The sequence below is a fragment of the Leptodactylus fuscus genome, chromosome 2, assembly GCF_031893055.1.
Source record: "Leptodactylus fuscus isolate aLepFus1 chromosome 2, aLepFus1.hap2, whole genome shotgun sequence".
Lineage (NCBI taxonomy): Eukaryota > Metazoa > Chordata > Amphibia > Anura > Leptodactylidae > Leptodactylus > Leptodactylus fuscus.
The window spans coordinates 199140684-199166921 of NC_134266.1; the positions used below are offsets into that span (position 1 = coordinate 199140684).

Below are 26238 nucleotides of genomic sequence, written 5' to 3' on the forward strand. Positions count from 1 at the left end.
TTGCACACATTGCAAGTGTTTACCCAGTATTTTGAAGAGTTCCAATAAAGCACTTAAAGCATTGAGGGAGCGATATATGGAGTGTCAGCACTTTCTTTCCAGTCTAATCTGGCCCTTTTCTTAAAGACCTAAGCTAGTCCTTGATCGTCTTTTCCACATTGGGTACTTCATAGGCTTGGGCAGCGTAAATTCCTGTACAAGTTCCTACCACAAAGCCAAGGAAAGCAGAAGCCCTGAGTTTGGAAACAATGTAGCCAGCTAAGAATCCCTTGAGAAATGGAGAGCTCAGAAGAGTGCCTTCCTGAGAAACTCCAGCCTGTACTTCGTTCTCCAATTTACGTTGCAGGATTTCTAACTGATTTTTGAGAAAAGCAAGATCCTTTAGTTTTGGGGAGCCCTCAGTATCTCTGTGACAGACACATTGAAGCAGTGCAGGGAATGAAGTTGCTTAGTGGCTTTTGACTGAAGCACCTAGAGCTATTTCATACTTTGGGAACGAAGTGCCTAGAGCTATTTCATACTTTGGGAACGAAGTGCCTAGAGCTATTTCATACTTTGCCTGATTCTCCTCTGGCATTATATAGAATGCCTAGGCAATGTATGGAATGATTCGTTATTTCATACATTGTCTGCTAGTTTCAGGCATTATATAGAATGCCTAGGCATTCTATATAATGCCTGATTTCATACTTTGCCTGTAACATACACTCACCGGCCACTTTATTAGGTACACCATGCTAGTAACGGGTTGGACCCCCTTTTGCCTTCAGAACTGCCTCAATTCTTCATGGCATAGATTCAACAAGGTGCTGGAAGCATTCCTCAGAGATTTTGGTCCATATTGACATGATGGCATCACACAGTTGCCGCAGATTTGTCGGCTGCACATCCATGATGCGAATCTCCCGTTCCACCACATCCCAAAGATGCTCTATTGGATTGAGATCTGGTGACTGTGGAGGCCATTGGAGTACAGTGAACTCATTGTCATGTTCAAGAAACCAGTCTGAGATGATTCCAGCTTTATGACATGGCGCATTATCCTGCTGAAAGTAGCCATCAGATGTTGGGTACATTGTGCTCATAAAGGGATGGACATGGTCAGCAACAATACTCAGGTAGGCTTTGGCGTTGCAACGATGCTCAATTGGTACCAAGGGGCCCAAAGAGTGCCAAGAAAATATTCCCCACACCATGACACCACCACCACCAGCCTGAACCGTTGATACAAGGCAGGATGGATCCATGCTTTCATGTTGTTGACGCCAAATTCTGACCCTACCATCCGAATGTCGCAGCAGAAATCGAGACTCATCAGACCAGGCAACGTTTTTCCAATCTTCAATTGTCCAATTTCGATGAGCTTGTGCAAATTGTAGCCTCAGTTTCCTGTTCTTAGCTGAAAGGAGTGGCACCCGGTGTGGTCTTCTGCTGCTGTAGCCCATCTGCCTCAAAGTTCGACGTACTGTGCGTTCAGAGATGCTCTTCTGGCTACCTTGGTTGTAACGGGTGGCTATTTGAGTCACTGTTGCCTTTCTATCAGCTCGAACCAGTCTGGCCATTCTCCTCTGACCTCTGGCATCAACAACGCATTTCCGTCCACAGAACTGCCGCTCACTGGCTGTTTTTTCTTTTTCGGACCATTCTCTGTAAACCCTAGAGATGGTTGTGCGTGAAAATCCCAGTAGATCAGCAGTTTCTGACATACTCAGACCAGCCCTTCTGGCAATAACAACCATGCCACGTTCAAAGGCACTCAAATCACCTTTCTTCCCCATACTGATGCTCGGTTTGAACTGCAGGAGATTGTCTTGACCATGTCTACATGCCTAAATGCACTGAGTTGCCGCCATGTGATTGGCTGATTAGAAATTAAGTGTTAACGAGCAGTTGGACAGGTGTACCTAATAAAGTGGCCGGTGAGTGTATATATGTTATTATACAATATTGTATTACGTCAAGTTGTTATTAAGTTACAATATACTATGTTGTTTATATCTTATTTGTTTTATTGTTGTTCTATAGCTAAGAATTATTGTAACATTTAATATTTTCACAAAAAATTATTTATTTGTGTTCACGATGCAGAATGTTAATAACCTGTTTTACCTCGACTTCCATCAGTACAACATCATACCTGCTGTTATAGCTAGCATGAAATCTAGAATAGTTAAAGATTATTTAAGTGATAAAAATGGAAAAAATATTTTTAAAGGAAAATCTGCTTTAAATAATATGCCATTATTCTTGATATATATCTAGCTCTGAAAAATGTGAATGAGAGTTATCAATTAATATAACATAATGAAACTAAAGTTTTGGAATTATAGAAAATAGAAATAGGCATGTTATTATTCAATTACATGATCACCCTTAGTGACCTATTATCATCATTAAAGAAGGTTGTCCCATCCTATTCCAACAAATGGTTGATTACATAACAATTCTCTTACGTGAAAAGTGCGCATGAACAGGAATTGTGATATTGTGGCAATCCCTTTAATGGAACAGTCCGTCTGAAATGTGACAGGCTATAGTGATTGTCAGCTTGGGTGTGCTCATGTGTAAGGAGAGAATATATTTATTTGCCCCTTCCCCTCCCCCATACAATTAAATTAGAATGTAATTCCATATTTAACATTTTATAGCTATTTAATTAAAACTTCAAAGTGTTCTATTCAATTACTGTTATCCCAGTTTGGTGTGGATTAAATATAGAAAATCAGTAGGGAAAAACATCTCACATATCTACACCCACACTATAATTTAACTTGGAGCATATTCCAGCATTAACTTATTAGTACTGAGAGCAATATTTTCCTGGCATAAAACATCACATTGGCAATTAATGGACTAGGAAACAACACAGCAGTTTCTGTACTTCTTAAAAAAAAAAAGCAATTTTAACTCACAGTAAAGAATCTTTTGTTGTTTTCTAAATGTTATCAGTCGTTTTACATAGCGGGCTTTTACCGTGCATCTTATTAATTTACACAAAGCATTAACTATTAGATTGTAAGTTATGCAGAGTACACAGATATTGGTCTACAGGGATGCAAGATATTGTACTGTCTCTTATGAACAAGTATATTATCTAGATCTCATTCTGTATCCATACCAATTACGTGTACTTTTTTCCTTTTATATGTTTATACAATAAAGCATTAATAACAAAGAAAATTGTTATGTCTTTCATTTTTCTTTTCTATATATTTATAGGGACTAAAGCATGTATGATAGATGCATCCCTTACAGTGATCACTAGTGTAATACACTACATTATTTCTGTACTGCAGTGTATTATACACGTCAGCTTCATACCTGCATACAACCTATTAGAGATGTCAATAGCAAGTAGTTTATAATGAATTTTTTCCCTCAACACTGTAACAATACAAAATTGCTTAAAGGGACTCTATCATTGGGAAAAGTCATTTTTAGTTAAGCACATATTTGCATAGCCTTTAGAAAGGCTATTCCACACCTACCTTTTGTATGTAAATTGCCTCAGTAGTTTTGAATAAGTCAGTTTTTATTCATATGCTAATTAGCCTTCTCTGTGCACCAGAAGTCTCACTGTGCACTCCTCTCTGCTATTCTCTATGTGTATGTACAGCAGAGGCTGCTGTGCTGATGATTCACCTCTCTTCTGTCATACACATAGAGAACAGCAGACTGTGATCACAGACACTCCCAGGTGCACAGAGAAGGCTAATTAGCATATGACTAAAAACAGACTTATTCAAAAACTACTGAGGCAATTTACATACAAAAGGTAGGTGTGAAATAGCCTTCCTAAAGGCTATGCAAGTATATAGCTAAAAATTACTTTTCCCAATGATAGAGCCCCTTTAATTCCTTTGCTCTTTCCAATGTTGTCTGCAGATCATACAAATGTTCAATGCAACAGGTTCCCTTTATCTAGCAAACTTCAACAAAAATTCAGTTCTGTTTCTTGTCTATTTGTCTAATGATGTCTAGCTAGGGTTGAGCCAATCTTGAGATTTCAAGATCGTTTTTAAAATATGATTTCCGATCATTTTCCATTTGAACCCGATCTTGATCCCAATTCTGATCCCAATGCAAGTCAATGGGATTTTTTTAAATAAATGAAGATCGGATTTTAAAAACGATCCTATTCACTACACAGCATGGAGTCTAAAAATTGAACACTTTAATTGTTAGACTCCACACTGTGTAGTGATTCAAAAAAATCCTCTGGCTACTTAGTCCCCCCTGGTGTCCACTTACCTGCACAGATCACTGCCGCTGGTCTGGTCCCCGCTGTTCTCGCTTCCTCTTCTTGCCTCACTGCCCCCGCCTCCCAGGTTAGTGTTACAGACCTAGGAAGAAGGCGGGGCTTGTTGCTTAGGACTGGACCAGTGATCTGTGCAGGTAAGTGTTAGCTACTAGAGATGTTAGCTAGTCTCCCATTAGAATGAATGGATGCACCCGGTGCGCAGGGGGTTAAGTGGCCGGACGCCGACACAGGCTGTGTGCCGGCTGAGTCCATTCATTCCTATGGGACCTATCTAACATTGTTAGCGTTTCCTACAATGCTTGGCCAGTAGCAAAGCATTGTGGGAAATAACCTTCAACCTCGATCCCGTCTAAAAAGATCGCGATCATGAAATTTACTCGATTGCCGATCGGAATCTGATCTTTTCTGATCCCGATTGCTCAACCCTATGTCTAGCAGTTAAGATTATTGTTATTATTAAACCTCCCCTCATCTCCACAATCTACATTACATGTCATACTGAAGTGTCAGACCAATGACAATAATAACATTGGCTGCTAATGGAAGCTACACAAGAATGGGGTGTTGTGTTACCATAAAAACTGATGCATTTTATTTGAACAGTTATTGTTATATTAAATATTTCTAGAACTCAATATCTCAATCTTTAAATCTCAGAATTCTAAGCTTATTTAAAAATCCACTTTAAATGGTGAATCAAACCTGTCTTAATAAATCCATGTCCACATATCACAACAGTTAGTGAGCTTAGGCCGCCACTGATTTTCACATCAAAAGGGCTACAGAGTTGTATAGGAACCCAAACACAATACAAATGCAGTGTATTTAGAATGGTGTGTTGGAGATTGCCCGTGCTGGAAATCTATGTAGTGGTGTTAACAAATTGTTGGTGGTGATCCAAGTCCATAAACTTTAACAATGGGATTTTCTGGTAGGTCTATGTAGTATACCAGAAGATTACTTTAAGTAAATTTTCAGTGAATATGAAGTAATAGAATAGTGATAATTTATACATCATGACTAAACATGAAGCCCCAAAATTTTTCTGGTTCTAGCTACCACCTTTCAGCTCCCACTAGCTAACAGTTGCTTCTGAGGGCTCAAAGGCCTTTCTGCCACATAAGAAGTTACCAGCACAAACAAGAGCACAGTATATGGGGCAGATTTTGGATTGGGGCCCAGGATCTTTAAGATCTTCTGTATATTGATGATTGTGTTATTGATTACAGTGACATTATTGACTTTTCTAGAAGGCGAGTTCAAGCTGCTCACTGTCTTATGGTCAATAACTGTCAGCAAAATCCACATATAACAGATCAAGAGCAGTATTATTTTGTCAGCAGTCAACAGCAAGATCATGTAAGGGTAAGACTATACAAGTTGCTTAATAAAGATGGCAAAACTAACACGTTTATATTTTGGGGTTTATTCCACTCGATTACGTACAGTCCTTTCATTTCCTGTTCCATGATAATATCATATTGACCTGTTTACCCTTGTTCCATTACTTCATTAGTGCTTCTAAGAAAGACATTCTATTCCTGTAATATATCATGATTATGTAATACATCTGATTTTCTTTTGAGAATTGTTCCAGAGTTCAGTGCTTAAATAGATTTCTTTGCTTTATTTCCTTATAACATGCACGCTAATTGTAAGAAGAGCTGCCGTACCTTATTTTTCATTCCATAAATCCTATGTGCTTCATGTTTTTTTTTTCATTTTAAATGTTGTTTCCTGTGAGATGCTAGGGACATCTTTAATATAAGTGATGTATTATGCTAAATATTTCTCCATTTATTTCTTTTCATGAAATATAAATGAAACAAGAGGCCGCATAAATAGAGATGAGCGAACACTAAAATGTTCGAGGTTCGAAATTCGATTCGAACAGCCGCTCACTGTTCGAGTGTTCGAATGGGTTTCGAACCCCATTATAGTCTATGGGGAACATAAACTCGTTAAGGGGGAAACCCAAATTCGTGTCTGGAGGGTCACCAAGTCCACTATGACACCCCAGGAAATGATACCAACACCCTGGAATGACACTGGGACAGCAGGGGAAGCATGTCTGGGGGCATAAAAGTCACTTTATTTCATGGAAATCCCTGTCAGTTTGCGATTTTCGCAAGCTAACTTTTCCCCATAGAAATGCATTGGCCAGTGCTGATTGGCCAGAGTACGGAACTCGACCAATCAGCGCTGGCTCTGCTGGAGGAGGCGGAGTCTAAGATAGCTCCACACCAGTCTCCATTCAGGTCCGACCTTAGACTCCGCCTCCTCCGGCAGAGCCAGCGCTGATTGGCCGAAGGCTGGCCAATGCATTCCTATGCGAATGCAGACTTAGCAGTGCTGAGTCAGTTTTGCTCAACTACACATCTGATGCACACTCGGCACTGCTACATCAGATGTAGCAATCTGATGTAGCAGAGCCGAGGGTGCACTAGAACCCCTGTGCAAACTCAGTTCACGCTAATAGAATGCATTGGCCAGCGCTGATTGGCCAATGCATTCTATTAGCCCGATGAAGTAGAGCTGAATGTGTGTGCTAAGCACACACATTCAGCACTGCTTCATCAAGCCAATACAATGCATTAGCCAGTGCTGATTGGCCAGAGTACGGAATTCGGCCAATCAGCGCTGGCTCTGCTGGAGGAGGCGGAGTCTAAGGTCGCTCCACACCAGTCTCCATTCAGGTCCGACCTTAGACTCCGCCTCCTCCGGCAGAGCCAGCGCTGATTGGCCGAAGGCTGGCCAATGCATTCCTATGCGAATGCAGACTTAGCAGTGCTGAGTCAGTTTTGCTCAACTACACATCTGATGCACACTCGGCACTGCTACATCAGATGTAGCAATCTGATGTAGCAGAGCCGAGGGTGCACTAGAACCCCTGTGCAAACTCAGTTCACGCTAATAGAATGCATTGGCCAGCGCTGATTGGCCAATGCATTCTATTAGCCCGATGAAGTAGAGCTGAATGTGTGTGCTAAGCACACACATTCAGCACTGCTTCATCAAGCCAATACAATGCATTAGCCAGTGCTGATTGGCCAGAGTACGGAATTCGGCCAATCAGCGCTGGCCAATGCATTCTATTAGCCCGATGAAGTAGAGCTGAATGTGTGTGCTAAGCACACACATTCAGCTCTACTTCATCGGGCTAATAGAATGCATTGGCCAGCGCTGATTGGCCAGAGTACGGAACTCGACCAATCAGCGCTGGCTCTGCTGGAGGAGGCGGAGTCTAAGGTCGGACCTGAATGGAGACTGGTGTGGAGCGATCTTAGACTCCGCCTCCTCCAGCAGAGCCAGCGCTGATTGGCCGAATTCCGTACTCTGGCCAATCAGCACTGGCTAATGCATTGTATTGGCGTGATGAAGCAGTGCTGAATGTGTGTGCTTAGCACACACATTCAGCTCTACTTCATCGGGCTAATAGAATGCATTGGCCAGCGCTGATTGGCCGAATTCCGTACTCTGGCCAATCAGTGCTGGCCAATGCATTCTATTAGCTTGATGAAGCAGAGTGTGCACAAGGGTTCAAGCGCACCCTCGGCTCTGATGTAGGAGAGCCGAGGGTGCACTTGAACCCTTGTGCACCCTCAGCTCTGCTACATCAGAGCCGAGGGTGCGCTTGAACCCTTGTGCACACTCTGCTTCATCAAGCTAATAGAATGCATTGGCCAGCGCTGATTGGCCAATGTATTCTATTAGCCTGATGAAGTAGAGCTGAATGTGTGTGCTAAGCACACACATTCAGCTCTACTTCATCGGGCTAATAGAATGCATTGGCCAGCGCTGATTGGCCAGAGTACGGAACTCGACCAATCAGCGCTGGCTCTGCTGGAGGAGGCGGAGTCTAAGATCGCTCCACACCAGTCTCCATTCAGGTCCGACCTTAGACTCCGCCTCCTCCAGCAGAGCCAGCGCTGATTGGCCGAATTCCGTACTCTGGCCAATCAGCACTGGCTAATGCATTGTATTGGCTTGATGAAGCAGTGCTGAATGTGTGTGCTTAGCACACACATTCAGCTCTACTTCATCGGGCTAATAGAATGCATTGGCCAATCAGCGCTGGCCAATGCATTCTATTAGCGTGAACTGAGTTTGCACAGGGGTTCTAGTGCACCCTCGGCTCTGCTACATCAGATTGCTACATCTGATGTAGCAGTGCCGAGTGTGCATCAGATGTGTAGTTGAGCAAAACTGACTCAGCACTGCTAAGTCTCTGCATTCGCATAGGAATGCATTGGCCAGCCTTCGGCCAATCAGCGCTGGCTCTGCCGGAGGAGGCGGAGTCTAAGGTCGGACCTGAATGGAGACTGGTGTGGAGCGATCTTAGACTCCGCCTCCTCCAGCAGAGCCAGCGCTGATTGGTCGAGTTCCGTACTCTGGCCAATCAGCGCTGGCCAATGCATTCTATTAGCCCGATGAAGTAGAGCTGAATGTGTGTGCTTAGCACACACATTCAGCTCTACTTCATCAGGCTAATAGAATACATTGGCCAATCAGCGCTGGCCAATGCATTCTATTAGCTTGATGAAGCAGAGTGTGCACAAGGGTTCAAGCGCACCCTCGGCTCTGATGTAGCAGAGCTGAGGGTGCACAAGGGTTCAAGTGCACCCTCGGCTCTCCTACATCAGAGCCGAGGGTGCGCTTGAACCCTTGTGCAGCCTCGGCTCTGCTACATCAGAGCCGAGGGTGCGCTTGAACCCTTGTGCACACTCTGCTTCATCAAGCTAATAGAATGCATTGGCCAGCACTGATTGGCCAGAGTACGGAATTCGGCCAATCAGCGCTGGCCAATGCATCCCTATGGGAAAAAGTTTATCTCACAAAAATCACAATTACACACCCGATAGAGCCCCAAAAAGTTATTTTTAATAACATTCCCCCCTAAATAAAGGTTATCCCTAGCTATCCCTGCCTGTACAGCTATCCCTGTCTCATAGTCACAAAGTTCACATTCTCATATGACCCGGATTTGAAATCCACTATTCGTCTAAAATGGAGGTCACCTGATTTCGGCAGCCAATGACTTTTTCCAATTTTTTTCAATGCCCCCAGTGTCGTAGTTCCTGTCCCACCTCCCCTGCGCTGTTATTGGTGCAAAAAAGGCGCCAGGGAAGGTGGGAGGGGAATCGAATTTTGGCGCACTTTACCACGTGGTGTTCGATTCGATTCGAACATGGCGAACACCCTGATATCCGATCGAACATGTGTTCGATAGAACACTGTTCGCTCATCTCTACGCATAAACTGTGTTTCTAAAAGAGATCGCTACTGCAATGGAGATGCTTGCTATGGATTGCTTGTGTTCTGGCAACAAGATTTATCTTGGTTATCTTCAGATGACTGGATGCTGCAGTAGCTCTGACAATGACATTCAAATAAACATTATCATTGATTTTCAAGATACTTTGCCAGTATAAGGTTTGGGACTATTCATGTCATATGTCAGGCAAAGTGTGACATGTTCGGGATGCAAGGTATTTTACTTTTAAACAAAAAAAGAAGAAAAATATAGGATGGCACTGAGGAAAACATCAATTAAAGTCCCAATAAATAGAAGGTAAACGTGAGGATCACAACTCTATGTATAGAGCGCCGTGGGGGTGCTCAACGACCAAAAAAGCATTATGAGCAAAGTAGAAAAATGTAGAAAAATTAGGAAGGGCACTCACCCACATCCAGGCTCGTCTTCATAAAATACTCTTTTATTGAAGTAACAATGTAGTTTAAAAACAAGTAGTGCAGGGAGGGAAAGAAGCATATAGGCAAGTAGGCAACAGCCGTTTCGCGCAGCTATGTGCGCTTTCTCAAGCCTTGCATTCTGAGGCTTGAGAAAGCGCACATAGCTGCGCGAAACGGCTGTTGCCTACTTGCCTATATGCTTCTTTCCCTCCCTGCACTACTTGTTTTTAAACTACATTGTTACTTCAATAAAAGAGTATTTTATGAAGACGAGCCTGGATGTGGGTGAGTGCCCTTCCTAATTTTTCTACATTTTTCTATTTTACTTTTAATATGAATCACTTTTGTGAGATTCCAGAATTTTAATGAACATTTCAGGCAAAATTGATACACTATAGTGGGAATTTATCAACCATGCACTCTAGAACTACGTAAGGAAATATATATTGCAATATTTTGCACTTATTTATGAAAAATGTAATGAAACTCTGTATTTTTAGATCACTCACTCACTTTTAAAATATGGATGGAAATGGAATATAACTGTCTGAACTCCAGATTTAGCAATTGTGACTGTTTAAAAAATCACTCCAGTAGCATAGAAAGTGGAGCAACATCTTAGCACAGTGTTAGACTTATAGATGCATGTAAGAGGAAAATACAGGTATAATATTAGATGAATTTATAGATATAAAATGCATATTGTTCATGTAATAGCTTATACAGTATATATATGGTACAAATATATATATATATATATATATATATATATATATATATATATATATATATATATATATATATATATATATATATATACAGGGGTGAACCATGGCTCCAGCAGCCTCCCCAATCCACCGCTCAGTGACGGTGACCCTAAGCCAGTCCAGGACAGCTTGTCCTGGACTGGCTTAGGTCAGCAAAAATGCCGCCCTCCCGTGGCCCTGGCATAGCGCCGCCTGAAGCGGTCGCTTCAGTTCGCCTCATGGGAGGTGCGGCACTGTATATATATATATATATATATATATATATATATATATATATATATATATATATATACACACGCACACTTCTCAAAAAAGTAAAGGGAACACTCCAATAACACATCCTAGATCTGAATGAATGGAATATTCTTGTTGAATACTTTGCTCTGCACAAAGTTGAATGTGATGACAACAAAATCACACAAACATCATCAATGGAAATCAAATTTATTAACCTAGAGTTGGAGTCACCCCCCAAAATTAAAGTGGAAAAAAACACTACAGTTAACTTTGATGCAATGTCCTTAAAACATGTCAAAGTAAGGCTCAGTAGTGTGTGTGGCCTCCATGTGCCTGTTTGACCTCCCTACAACGCCTGGGCATGCTCCTGATGAGGTTGCGGATGGTCTCCTGAGGGATCTCCTCCCAGACCTGGACTAAAACATCTGCAAACTCCTGGACAGTCTGTGGTGCAACGTGACACGCTAGAGGTGCTACCAGGAGACAGGCCACTATACCAGGAGGTGTGGAGGGGGCTGTGGGAGGGCAACAACCCAGCAGCAGCAACCCACTACCTCCGCCTTTATTCAATGAGGAACACTGCCAGAGCCCTGCAAAATGACCTCCAGCAGGCCACAAATGTGCATGTGTCTGCACAAGCGGTTAGAAATCGACTCTATGAGGATGGTATGAGGGCCCGACGTCCACAGATGGGGGTTGTGCTCACAGCCCAACACCGTGCAGGATGCTTGGCATTTGCCACAGAACACCAGGATTGGCAGCTTCGCCACTGGTGGCCTGTGCTCTTCACAGATGAAAGCAGGTTCATGCTGAGCAGATGTGACAGAGGTGACAGAGTCTGGAGATGCCGTGGAGATGCTCAGTGTGAACCTGCTTTCATCTGTGAAGAGCACAGGGCACCAGTGTCTCAGTGGACAATGCTAAAAGGAAAAGTGTTGGGTTGGAATCTGAGAACTACACTGCTATTAACAAAGTAGATCAAGTGTTAGTGAGACTGGTTAGAGGGAATCTCCGCTTGAGGATGTTTGTTGTGAACAAGAATAGGCAGAGGACAGAATAGCAGAAGTTGGATTGAGTAAATAGGCGCCCAAAATGAGACGTGCATCCCTAATCGTCCAATTCTTTTATATGGAAGATCTGATCTAATTTGGAAAACCACATTTTTAACAGTCGTCAGTTCTTTGCTCAACCAGTTCAGTTAAGCGGCTTGGAAAAGATGAGTGGGTAGGTCTTTCTTCGCGCATGACCAGGAGGGGAGAAGCAGCCATAATAAAACTCAGGAAGGGGTTAAGGTTACAGAAAAACCACATGTTTTGTTAATTTGGGATTCACTCTATAGCCAAAAGTTATGAATACGATAAAATGTGACCTAAAGTGCCTCTTTCTCTACAACATCTCCAACATAAGCCAGTTAAAACCGGACCAATAAGACTTTTAAGTGTTGTACCCCTTAGTGAATACTTTGTAGGAGTATATTTTTATACATTTAGAAAAATCATGTGATCTGGAGTGAAGCGAAGGAAATGTCTGAACTACAGAGGGAGATACCTAGTTCTCTTTCTCATAAGCGTATGTAGGAAGGTGTCCCAGTAGGGTGTAGTAGTAGCAATGAATCATATAATTCTAAGTAAATGGGGAGCAAGGGGTATTTTTCCAATCAGGTGGCCCCCAAAGTTAGGCATGAAGACATGGGGACAAACTTTCATTCGTAAAAGCGAGTGTTGTTGGAATTGAAATTGAATCCATTATTTAAGCTCAGCAGATTGATTATCATAGTAGGCATCTGGTAAATCTAACCCTCCCAAATTTGTGTTACAGATCAGCCTATCGTAGGAGAGTGACCAAGCCCATAGGAAAGTAGTAAATATCAAAAAATAATACTTTGACAAATTCATTTTCCAGGAGTATCAGGATACAAAAACAACCAACAATTACTATCAGGTAGTTATAACAATGAATTTCTAAATACATAAGACTTCATAAGGCCAATCAAAGGAAAACAAGAACAATTACTCCTTTATTCTCTGTGTAGTTGTTGAATCAGGTTACTGCTACTTAGCTTCCATTTAAGTGCTTTCAAGTTATTACAGATCCTCATCAACTCATTCTATTTCTCTATATGACTACAGACTATAAAAGATAAAGTATATCCAAAATCATCCCACATACAACACAGTTTGGTCCACACATCCAAAAAATCTTTTCTAATATAGTCCCCATTACTAGTAAACCATGAAGTGTCACTTACTTCTTCCATCCCAGTTTGTACAGTATTTTTGGTCTATGGAGTTTGATTCAAACACAATTTATGCATCAACCATTGACTTTAGTAAAAATTGAAGGTTCCCAGACATTCATCTATGAAGTGGAAGCCTATCGGTATGTTACTGTAACTATGCCAGGGATGTGAATACTTTTGGAAGGCACTGTAATAGCACCAGTAACATTTGAGCAAGATCTGTTATCAGTATGCACACTGCAGAAGAAGCTTCATTGCATTCTCTTTAAGTACTACAGAACAATGTGACCCTGGGACAGAAAAAGGTCATATGTCTCTAGTTTATATTATATAGAGAGTACAATTCACACACCTATGTAAGTCTAGAGTGTTGCACCCATATTAGCACTGCCCCACAACTTAATACAATAACTTGTTTTGCAGCCAGGTTTGCATGTACAGTATGTGTGTACGTGTAAAAAGCAAATTGGGATATTAGTATGGTACACTGAGTCTATTCTCCTTCATAATAAAATTGATTACTGTCTGCAAGCTGCCAAGAGACACTTCCTGTAGGCATAGTTACATTTAGACGCCCTTCACTTATATCATTGTTTATTTATGTTTAATCAACTATTCCTTCGGGTTAGACTTTTTATGGAATACATTGTCCTAGGAAACATAAAACTAAAAATAGCATATCAATAAGATACTAGATCAGTTATACCTTAGATCGTAGCAGTCTCCTTCACTTCAAGCAAATATATGACAAGGATGGAGAATTATTTTAGCAAGATGAATAGAAATTTGTCTACAATAAAATTATCTAAATTGATTTATATCCCAGGCAGTGTTAATTAGAGTTTTCCAATTAAGCAATTACTGGAACAATCAGAAATTGCCACACTTAATTTTCTCATTTGGTAGAATGGACTATGACCCCTGATCTTACTTACGGGTTGATTTAAGAAGATGTACTAAAGTTTCCGAGCTTATAATAAAATGGATGGGGAAAAGTAGTTAGGCAGACACCACATAAATCATACGGGAGTCAATGAACTTATGAAGAAAGCAAAAAAGTCCTCATAAACAAATTTGGAACACCATAAATAATGTAGCATACGTTACATGACAAATGTTGTAAGACTTGGATCTAGATATAGCTTAGTGTTGTGTAATTGTGCCCTGTGTTTTGCTTATCTAGTAGCAATCCTGGATATGTGATGTTGATTTTATTGGGATATAATGCTATCATGTATGAAATAACTCACCTTACTAGAAATAAAAAGATGTTTGCTCTGAAGCTAACCAGTTTGTATATGTAATGTCAGTCAATGGTGTCAAGACTTGAATAATATTGTGCTTCTTTCCATGCCACAAACAGATAATAATGGGTGCAAAATTATTATGATAAGGGATAACATCCTGTAAGACCCTATCATTTCTGTACCAGTTAACCAATTGTATCTTTATTTTCTTTGTTTGTAGTTTTTGCCTATGCCAACTTATGGCTGATTCACATGTCCCTTTTTAGTGATACTGCTCATGTTCTTGTTGTCTGCTATCCATGGTTGATCCTGTCCTTTAACCCCTTCCTACCGTGGGCATTTTTAGATTTTCGTTTTTGACTTTCCCCTTCCAAACCCCATAACTTTTTTATTTTTTTGCTTTCAGAGCCATATGAGGTCTTAATGTTTCCAGAACCAATTTTTCTTCATGATGCTAGTATTAATTATTCTGTACAATGTACTGGGAAGCTGGAAAAAAATTCATAATGGGGTAGAGTTGAAGAAAAAGTGCATTTGTGCTATTTTCTTACAGCATTCACTGTGCAGCCAGAATGACGTCATCTGTATTCTATTTTTCCGTACGATTCCAAGGATACTAAATTGATATGGTTTTATTGACATTGCCAATTTTTTTCTAAAAGTCGCCATATTCTGACACATGTAAAAATTTTTATACTTCTGTGTACGGAGATGTATAAGGTGTCTTTTTTTTGCAGGGTGGGGTGTACTAGTTATACCATTTTGGGGAACTGCTATTACTTACATCACCTTTTTATTCAAATTTTTGGCACTTTTGACTTTTTTTCCCACTACGGCATTTACCATATGGGAAAAATATTTATGTAGATTATGTAGAGTGGGTATTTTCAGACACAGGGATATCTAATGTGTATATGTTTCATAGTATTTAAGTACTTTTATATGTGCTCCAGGGAATAGGAGAAGATTTGAATTTTTAATACTTTTTAAAAAATTTTAGATTTTTTTTTAACTTTTTTTATATATTTAATTTTTTTTGCATTTATTAGACCCCCTAGGGGTCTTGAACCCAAGGGGTTCTGATTACTAATGCAATGCATTACATTAACGGCCACCATAGTTAAACACCTGGCATCCGCGGTACTAGTACGGTGGATGTCAATAAGGGGTTAAAGGGATTCTATCCTTAGAATCCCTTTTTTAACTAAGTACATGTCGGAATAGCCTTAAGAAAGGCTATTCTCCTCTTCCCTTTCTTTTTCTGATCCACGCCGCTGTTCCTGAGAAATTTCTTATTTCTTCCATATGTAAATGAGTTTTCAGACAGCACAGGGGATGTTGCCTTTTGCTCAAACAACACAGGGGGGCATCTGAAAACTCTCCAGCGACGTCTCTGCCTTCTTTTCCAAACCGTCTCTTCGCCGGGTCATCGGCCATATCTTCAGCCAAAAGCACCAACTGTGAACGTCCGTCAGCCATTTTCCTGTGGCCAAACGGGTGCTCATGTAAGAGACCACAGGAAAATGGCTGATAGACATGCGCAGTTGGTTCTTTTGGCTGAAGATGCGCCCAATGACCTGGCGAAGAAATCGGTCCAAAGAAAAAGACAGTGACATCACTGGAGAGTTTTCAGACAGCACAGGACTACTCTGACGTGTACTTAGTTAAAAAAAAAAAAAAAAAAAGGGATTCTAATGATAGAATGCCATTAAATAAATCAGTATTTTTTTAAAAAAATTTTCCATGTCTATGAGTCTAGAAGACTGGACTGCTTGTAGTCCGTGCTTTTTCACAGACTTACTGGCTTTAAATGAATATTTGTGGTCCTGAAAACAGACCAAAATTGAGCATGACTCTCATGTTATCTGTAAGTGGCAAGACATATTTGACATATGTGAATAAGCCTTTGTTGCACCAATGTCTGATTTTCACAAAGTTTTTGACTCTTTTAGTTTCCATTCTCTTTCCACTTTATTCTGAAGTTGTTCAGACAGTGTCTATATAATCATACAAATTGCTGATCTTTATAATAGCTGACAAACCAATAATTTTATGGGTGTTCTTCTGGTTGTTACTGTCAGCCCTGTAAGACCTGAAGACTCTTTTCACAAACCAACTCATCTTCTATGTCTTTAAACATGAATTGTACAGGATTTTTCCAGTAGATTTAAGTATGTGTGGAAAAAATGCTGCAAGGTAAGAATGTTTTAAAAAATAGAAGTGTTAATAGTTTATCTTTGTCAATTAACAAAATTAAGTGAATGAACAAAAGAGAAATCTAAATCCAATCAATATTTGATGTGACCATCCTTTGTCTTGAAAAGAGCATAAATTCTCCTAGGTACTCTTGTGCACAGATCAAGAAGGACCTTGATAGTAAGGCTGTTTCAAAAATGTTGGAGAACTAACCCCATTTCTTTTGTGGATGTAGGCCTGCTCAAATACTTCTGTCTCTTCATGTAATCACAGACAGACTCAGTGATGTTCAGATCAAGACACTATGGGGGCCATAATGCGTCATATACTTCCTGGCGCCGCCTTGTGTGGCTGGCTGCCTTGATACAGTGCTCCAAGATGGTAGCAACCTTTATCTTTCCTTTTTCACTCTTTTTCTCTGTATCTTCAAGAATCCTGTAACTAAGCAAACTAGCACTATGCATTAGCAACTATAAATCGAATGGAAGATCCTGTGGAGTATTTTTTTCCTTTTGTTTCTATTGTTAAGCATGGACAATGACTCAAGACCTGGAGTCTTTCCTGTGCACATGTGCCTGTTACCATCCCCCCAGGAGCTAAGGACAGCATGGACACCATGTGGCATGGAGGAGAAACCTATATGGAAGTGTGGACTTCTTCTTTTCAAGGAGATGATTTTTGGCATCTATTGCTGATGTGTGAAGATGCTACAGCTGACTGGTATTTCTTTCTTTTACTGTGGATACGTGGGACTCTGTTACAACCTGGGAACCTACCATTACCCACCTACCCCATGTGTTTATGGAAGCTTGGCAAGAGAGCAGCACCATGTCTACCTGGATGGCTTCAGACCTCTCTGGGCAGCAGAACACAGTGGTAAGAAGAAAGGAGGAAGAGGGCTTGTGATGAAGGATATTTGGGGTATTTTTTTGTGGTTAATGGACAATAGTGCTGATGCAAGATACCGAACTATCAGCTGTGAGCATGAGATCTCACCACCTACCAAAGGAACTGCCACATGTTATCATGATAGCTGCATATGTCCCCACCAAAACGTTTTTTGCCTGTTATATCTTCATGCTGTGACCCCCCTCCTCATGTCCTCCAACCACATTCAGCTGTATTATTAACATCACTCCGCACAGAGAACTAAATGATCCTGCAGTGTGTCTGTGTTTCTTTCTTTTTTTGTTGCTATGATTCCTAGGATTTCTCTATCTGCCATGAGCTTGTATGTGTTTTTCTCTCTTGTTATATACTACTGTACCATCTATGAAACTATCACTGAAATTTCCCCATTGTGGGACTATTAAAGGATTATCTTATCTTATCTTATAATATCATTCCAGTACTCCTTGTTCTTTACACTGAAGTTATTACTGGGTTTGCCTAAAATCATCAGAAAACACATATTTGCAATGTTCATAGGAACCCAAGAAACAGCTCCTCTATCCGTCACTAGGCAGGTCTGAGTCACTAGATACTGGAGAACTGCTCTCTAGTCTGTAGTTGCAGTTCCATGTTTATTTTGTCCCTCCACAACATGGCGACTTTTCTGGAGGTGGACGGAGGGTAGGTCAGCCTATGCAGACTGGGCAGGCTCTGGTCTTTATACACAAACAAGGGATAACTCTTGTTTATGATGATTTTGGGGACAGAGGAGTGGTTCGGCAGGAGGTAATCATGACCCCAAAGGTAAGACACAAACTTGGTGGCAGTAATGGGATCACGGGCAGCAGGGTCTGGGGGAACAGTCTTGATAACTGGGACGCACAGGGTTGAAGAGACAGCAGCTGGGATGAGACAATGATGGGACAGCGAGGGGTCCGGACATGAGATAGGTGACTGCAAGACATAGGGGATCCTAGAGACAGGGACTGGACTTGGGGAGATCACAATAGGGAACTCCTAGATCGGTCATTAGAGGACATTGTGTATCAGCCCCAGTGTACAGTGAGCAGGAGACAGCACCCTACTGAGAAGGTGTCAGTGCTGTCTGCAGATATATATGACCGTTGAAAGGAGCATCCTGTAGTCAGCTGGGAGCTAAGAGGATTACATACAAGAGCTGGTAGCAATGATGGTGATAGACTGAGGGGTGGTAGCGATGAGGGTGACAGACTGAGAAGTGGTAGCGATGTGGGTGACAGATGGAATGGAGGCGTTGAAGTAGGAGATGATGATTGTGTGTTGGGGCATGCTGCATTATGTGAGGGGTAGCAGTGGATGAACTGACAGTAGAACAAAATTAGAGGAAGACCATGAAAAGGAGACAGCACCACATTCAGTATTGTTAGTAGAAGTTACTATAGTTTAGTAATAGATGGCCTCAGGTGATAGTGGAGAGGACTCACAACAATTAGTGTTTTACAGCAGTGAAGGATTAGGTGTCAGACTGTGACCTCAATATGTGTCTGTAGACTCTACAGTAGCAAAATTACAGTTATCAAGTAGCAACCAAAATAATTTTATGTTTGGGGGTCAACACAGCATGAGGAACTGTATTAATGGTTCACGTCATTAGTAAGGTTGAGAACCACTGATCTAGATCAACACCACAGTATAATGGGTTGAACTGGGTGGACATATATTTTTTTACAGCCTTACACTATAAGAGATTCAGAAGATTATAGTTAGAAGGTTTGGACCCAAATTAGACCATTTCAATGCTGAGCTATATGTGAGCATCCTGCAAGATAAATTACTTCGTACTTGCAAGTACTATAGGTGTGAAAAGGACGACATAGTGTTCCAGCAGGACAATGATCCAAAGCATATGTCAAGATTAGCGAAAAAAATGATTCAATGACAATGAAGTAGAAGTGCTGGATTGGACCCAACACTCCTTAGACCTCAATAAAATTGAATACTTATGAGTATTTTGTTCATGCCCAAGTGAGTCAACCAGTAAGCACTAACATTGGGAACGTGTAGTAAAGACCTGTGATCAGATTTCAGCTGAGATAAGCTTGGATCTGATTCAGAGAGTGCCCAGACGGATTCCGGCAGTATTGAAAATCAAAGATGGTTTTACAAAATAACAATAAAAATTAAAAATGAGATTTTTAGAAGCAAAACAGTAACAATGCAGTTACATGCTAAGAATCTGCATAACTAATCATACGTTAAATAGTTGCAAATCAGATTTCTGTATGAGATAGCCCAGATGATTGTCTATATAGTAGTGTCACGACTGAAGCTGTAGTGGATGGTGAGATATGGAGCATGAAAGACAAAAGCTCTGTGGTTTTAACTGTAGTTTAACAACTAATGCTAAAAGAAAAACACATTTCTCAATGAATATGCTAAGTAGTACTCAAAGGTCTTTGTTATGTTTAATGTACTATGAACTTTATATCTTTATGAGCAGTGACAGATTATAATATGGCCTTCTTAAGTGACAGGCTGGGTCTTGTGGGAAACCAAATATCTCCTTAAGGCTAAGGTCCCATGTTTCGGAAATGCAGCTTTTTTTGTTGCAGATTTTGTCGTGTTTTTTTGAGCCAAAGCCAAGATAGGCCACAAAAGAAATGGGAAATATATAGGAAGTTCTTATACTTCTTCCTTATGCTTAATCCACTCCTGGTTTTGGCTCAAAAAAATTGCAACAAAATCTGCCACAAAAAAACGCTGCGTTTCTGCAACGTTGGGCTTTAGCCTAAGGCCAGGGCCCCGCTGGCTGGAAAAGCCGCGATTTGGCCGTGGCGGAAGCGTTTTAATGTACTTGCAAAGTGGATGGGATTCATGCGAATCCCATGCCCACTTTGCGGAAAAAATCACAGCGCAGACACGCTGTGATTTCCAAAGCTGACGCAGTTTTGAAAATCACAACATGTCAAGTATATCTACGGCGACTTTCCTCTAGATATAATTGTAACAGAAAGTGCGCGGTGGAAAACTCTGTGAACTTTCTGTTGAAAGTGTTGTAGGAAGAACCGCAATGCGTTCACGCTGTAGTTCTTCCTGCAGCTCTTTAGCGCTGCATTTCTGCCCAGTGGGACCTTAGTCTAACAAGTACATCCCATGTAGAAGTGGCTGGTGAAGGTAGTAGAATTTTACATGTACCTGGAACATTTCTCATAAGCAGAGGACAGCAACATAGTGTGGTGATAACTGTACATACTCCTGGTATGACCCTGTTGATCTTTACAATGAAGTACCCTCTCCTATACACCAGTGGCATTAAAAAAAAAAACTGCCTTCAGCTACACTTATCTGTGTCATGTTGTATGCATTGAATTCGCAATGTGTAAATTGAACCTAACTCTCGGAACTGATTGATAATAAGCATTCCTATGAATACTCATTCAGATGATAATGAGCCCATTTAAGCTGGATCTATAAGGTGACTTTGGCTGCAACTTCTGTCACAGACCTGAAGAATGTGATGGCGCCTTTGACTCTATCACTAATGTGAGTGAATAGAGTTGCATTGTGACCTCAAGGATGATAAAAATGTGATTTGCAGTTGAAAAAAATAATTCTACAGTGTTTCATATTTTTGCGACTATGAAATATGAATCCATTCAGATTAGTGACAGAGTTGCAGGACAGCACAGCAATCTTTGATTGTGCAACAAGAGTTGCAGCCAAAGTTTTATCCCTAGTCTTAAAAATAATCATTGTAGGGCCCACAATTGTTATACAGCCCAGGGCCTGTGGTAGTCTTACTCTTAATCCACCCTTGGGTATGAGCCCTGCAGGTACAGAATGGCGTGTGAACCTAGTACTGCATATATTCTATGATGACAATCCTGACCTATTTCAGATTAAAATAGTAATATAAATAAATCAGTCCACCCTATAAATGCGTGATTTCATGCTGCTGGCTTTTTTAAGTGTGTCCCTTGAGTCCAACCTCTCGACCCTCGCCTTACACCAAGGTGCAGTCTCCAACTCACTGTCTACTGACATGTATGAGAGTGAGTTTTAAATCACTACAATAAATGTAGTAGTCACTTACTGTAAGCAAGTTATGCTATTAACATACAGTAGCCATGGAATTAACATACTGCACAGTAGGTATTAGAATGGAGAACAAGGTAAATAATATAATATGTATTATAGCTTTGCCTGCCTGCTGTAAGTGCAGTATCCCAGAGCAATGCTGCTATATGTTTTGTGTTTGTTACATATACCCCGGGGTTGTCTTGTGTGTCTTGTCTGTGTATGTGTCAATGGTGAAGCACATTGTATCCACCATATTACTGTACATACGCACTTATCTTTGCACCTTCTTGTTGTTTGAAGGATGCATACTACCTCATGACCAATCACACGTTGTATGGCGGGGTTTAAGGAAAGGGTTTATATTCTCTAGCAGCTGTAGGAAAGCTAGTCCAGCAATTTAGGGGGTCAGCAGTTAGTAGTAAAGTCCAGTGGTTCAGTAGTATAGTAGTTTAGCTCCAGCATCAGACACCTTGCTGAGTAAGACAGCAGGAGAACTCATCCTAGAAGCTAAAGATAAAATTCATCTTATTCAAAGGTACAACCGGAGGCTACCCCAGAGCTAGTGAGAGAACTTTGGGAGTTTCTGAGAGACATTGTTGTCCATGCCATTAGGAGCTACAGGGGTACCTTGGAAGCTTAGGACCCACAGCCCCTTACAGTCCCCTATCTGCTGAGTTAGGGAGTGGTACGAGAGGAGGAGAGGAGAACAGTATGTCAAGTACTGCACAGTGTCTATATTACCGTGGTTAAAGTCTTTAAAGAGGACCTTTAACCATATTCGGGCACAGGCAGTGTTATATGCTGCCAGAAAGCTCGGCGCACTGTCGGCTTTCCCGATCTGTGCCCGGTGTGAAGAGCTTACGGCCCGGTACCGTAGCTCTTCTATGGTCAGAAGGGCGTTTCTGACCATTAGCCAGAGACGTCCTTCTGCCTCGCGGCGCCTATCACGCTGTGCTGTGGAGCCGGGAGGAACTCCCCCCTCCCTCTCCTGATAATACTCGTCTATGGACTGTCAGGATACGGAGTCGCCGCGGTCTCCTTGCTGCGCGGCGTCTCCCTGGGAGACGTTTTAAGAGTTCTATTGGGTGTGCTTAGGTCATTAAGGGTTAATCTTTTCCTTGCCTTCAGTCTCCATGTCATTAGCCATCAGGTGTGTTCTCTGCTGCTATTTAACCCCTTAGCGACCCTTGACGTAACTGTACGTCATGGGTCGCATGGGGATGTGTGGAGCGAGCTCACACGCTGAGCTCGCTCCATACACGGCAGATGCCGGCTGTATCATACAGCCAGGACCTGCCAATAACAGCAGCGGTCGGTGCCCGAGCCGATCGCTGCTGTTAACCCTTTACACACTGCGGTCAAACGTGACCGCAGTGTGTAAACAGCGCAGGCGGCATGGGCGCTGCCATGTTTCGCCGATCGCCGCCCTCCTGAACGTCACATGAGGGCGGTGATCGGTTGCTATGACAGCCGGAAGCCTATTGAAGGCTTCCAGGCTTGTCTCTGCACAAGATCTATTAGACGATGCCAGAGGCCAGAGGCATCGTCTAATAGAAGTGCTGCGATTTTCCTATTCACTGCAATACTGTAGTATTGCAGTGAATAGTATGGGCGATCAGACCCCCTAGGTTTCAAGGTACCTAAGGGGTCTGATCATAAATGTAACAGAAGAAAAAAAAAGTTTTTAAAAGTATTAAAAAAAATAAAAAAAATATAAAAGTTCAAATCACCCCCCTTTCCCTAGATTAGCTATAAAAGTAATTAAAGAACATTAAACATAAACATATTAGGTATCCCCGCGCTCCAAAATGCCCGAACTATTAGAATATTAAAACATTTATCCCGTACTGCGAACAACGTAGCGGCAAAAAAAATAAAAACAGCCAAAAAGCATTTTTTTCAACACTTTGCCTCTTATAAAAAATTGAATAAAAAGTGATCAAACCATCAGATCTTTCCCCAAATGGTATCAATAGAAACGTCATCTTGTCCCGCATAAAAAGACACCACAACCAGCTCCATACATGGAAATATGAAAAAGTTACAGGTGTTAGAACATGATGACACAAATTTTGTTTTCTATTTTGCAAAGTTTATCATTTTTTTTAAAAGTATCAAAACATTTCAAATACTATATAAATTTGGTATCACCGCGTTCGTACTGACACGTAGAACACAGGTAACATGTCATTTGTACCAAACAGTGAACGCTGTAAAAATTAAACCCATAAGAAAATGGCGCAAATGCATTTTTTCTCCAATTGCACCTCATTCTGAATTTTTTTCCAGCTTCCCAGTACATTGCACAGCATATTGAATGGTGCCATTACAAAGTACAATTTGTCCCGCAAACAATAAGCCATCATGTGACTCTGTGAACTGAAAAATGAAAAAAGTTATGGCTCTTGAAATGTGAGGAGGGAAAAACGAAAATGCGAAACCAAAAAATGGCCTGGTCCTTAAGGGGTTAAACCCCACCCAGGCATGGATTCTTGCCAGCCATTCACTTTGGGTTTCCTGGTCCCCCTGCTCAGTCTGTTTCCCTGTCTGTTTGTATTCGGTCTGTTCCTTGGTTATATACCTGGCTTGTATTTTTGGCTATCCCTTGTCTTTTGATTCGGTACCATTTTGTTACATCTCCTGGCTTGACCTCTTGCTCGTCTGACCTCGCCTTCTCTTCTGTGTCTTGCTGGGACTTGTGGTCCTCCCTGGTTCCATGCTGTTTAGTCTTTTGTTTTGCATTGCAGTTACACTGTGCTTTCTGTTTAGGTGTGACCCCCGTGACTCCAGTCCCTAGGACTTTCAGGGCCTCCTCTTCCCTTATCCTAGCCGCCGGGATAGAAGCGTAAGGAGTCGTGGTAGGCGCACTTCAATTAGGAAGTGCATTGGTCTGCCTCATCTCAGATACTACAGCATAGTCATAGCCGCAGGGCCTACGACCCCTTTTGTCATTAGTTGCACAGTGTTGCTTTCCCAGCTGTGTCACTTTGCACTGCCTGACCCTGACTCCAATCCTTACATGGACGAGCTGTGTGAGCAGAGGGAGGGGGCGTTCCTCCCCGCTCCACAGCACAGCGTGATAGGCGCCGCGAGGCAGAAGGACGTCTCTGGCTAATGGTCAGAAACGCCCTTCTGACCATAGAAGAGCTACGGTACCGGGCCGTAAGCTCTTCACACCGGGCACAGATCGGGAAAGCCGACAGTGCGCTGAACTCAGCGCACTGTCAGCTTTCTGGCAGTGTATAACACTGCCTGTGCCCGGATATGGTGAAAGGTCCTCTTTAAGTCTTGGACTTTGTGCACTGAACTGTATGCTGTAACCATCCTGCAAAGCTGCTGGAGCATCTGTTGGCGTTATTCAAAAAAAGTTATTTGTAGGGTTGAGCCATCTTGAGATTTCAAGATCGATTTTAAAATCCAATTTCCGATCATTTTCCAGCCGATCTCGATCCCGATCTCGATCGTGAAATTTACTCGATTGCCGATCGGAATCCAATCTTTTCCGATCCCGATCCTCAACCCTAGTCAATGCTTTTCTATGGGAAAAGTCACTTTTGGGGTTGTGCCGATCTTGAGATAACCTCCGATCTTGATCCCGCTGGAAAAGATTGGGTTGGAATTCCGATCGCGATCGTGAAATTTACTCGATCGCCGATCGGAATCCGATCTTTTCTGATGCCGATCGCTCAACCCTAGTTATTTAGTTTACCCCTAGAACTGCCTGGACTCCTGAGTCATTGCCTGCATCACCATCAGGGCCTCCTGCACAACATCCACACGGCTCAGTATCGAGAGGTCCCCTCTCCTACAAGGAGTGCCCCGAGGAAAAACAAGAAGTGCAGGCATCCCCGTTTACTGCACAGCCTTTTTAAAGGAACCAGACAACAGTGAACCAGGGAGAGTAATGGCGCATATCAATGTCAATACACATTGCAAGTTTTATGTTCCTTTCTAAATACTATCACAGCTATAGCAAGAAAATTACATTCTTTGTATTGTGGGGGAATTTATCAATCCCTCTACACCAATTTTGTCATGTAGAGGGAAAATATTGTGGAGCACATTAGATGCAATTCCCTTTCATGGACCAAAAATGTGCAGCAGGCTCGATCGTCCCATTGTGTAAATATGGGTGAAGCACGGATAGGGGCGGGGCATGGATCAGGGCAGGGTGTGGGCACCTTGGTCCGACATATTCATTATAACTCACACTAGTTTTCTGTGGTTGGTTGTAATGGAAATCTACACCATTTCCTATTTGCTGTAGATACTGATACATGAAGGCTGCAGCATCTTCATACATGTCTAGGTCTTTGTGCCAGTTGGGTCCTTTATTAAGACTGGCATACGATACACCAGAATGAATAAATCTGCACATTATCTTTCTAATTTGTAAACTATGTAGCCAGGAAATGAATATAGATTTCAAGTAACAGGCTTGCTGAACACATGCAACGCAATCATTTTTCTTGGTGCTTCCCTAAATAGAACGCCGTACACACTGCAATTAGTTTAGAGTATGCATTAGTGTAACAGGCGCTCTTTACATCTCTACTGAAATATACAATAAGTGGGATGAATTAGGCTTCAGGAAAGACAAAAATCTTACAAAGCAAAAGAGAAGCAAAGCGATACTCCCTGCAACCA

At 41.6% G+C, this 26238-nt stretch overlaps 1 pseudogene; it reads right to left on the reverse strand.

Annotated features, from left to right (window-relative positions):
• LOC142194109 (SLC35A4 upstream open reading frame protein-like) lies at positions 1-25969 on the reverse strand (annotated as a pseudogene).
• Positions 25970-26238: the final 269 nt, after the last annotated feature.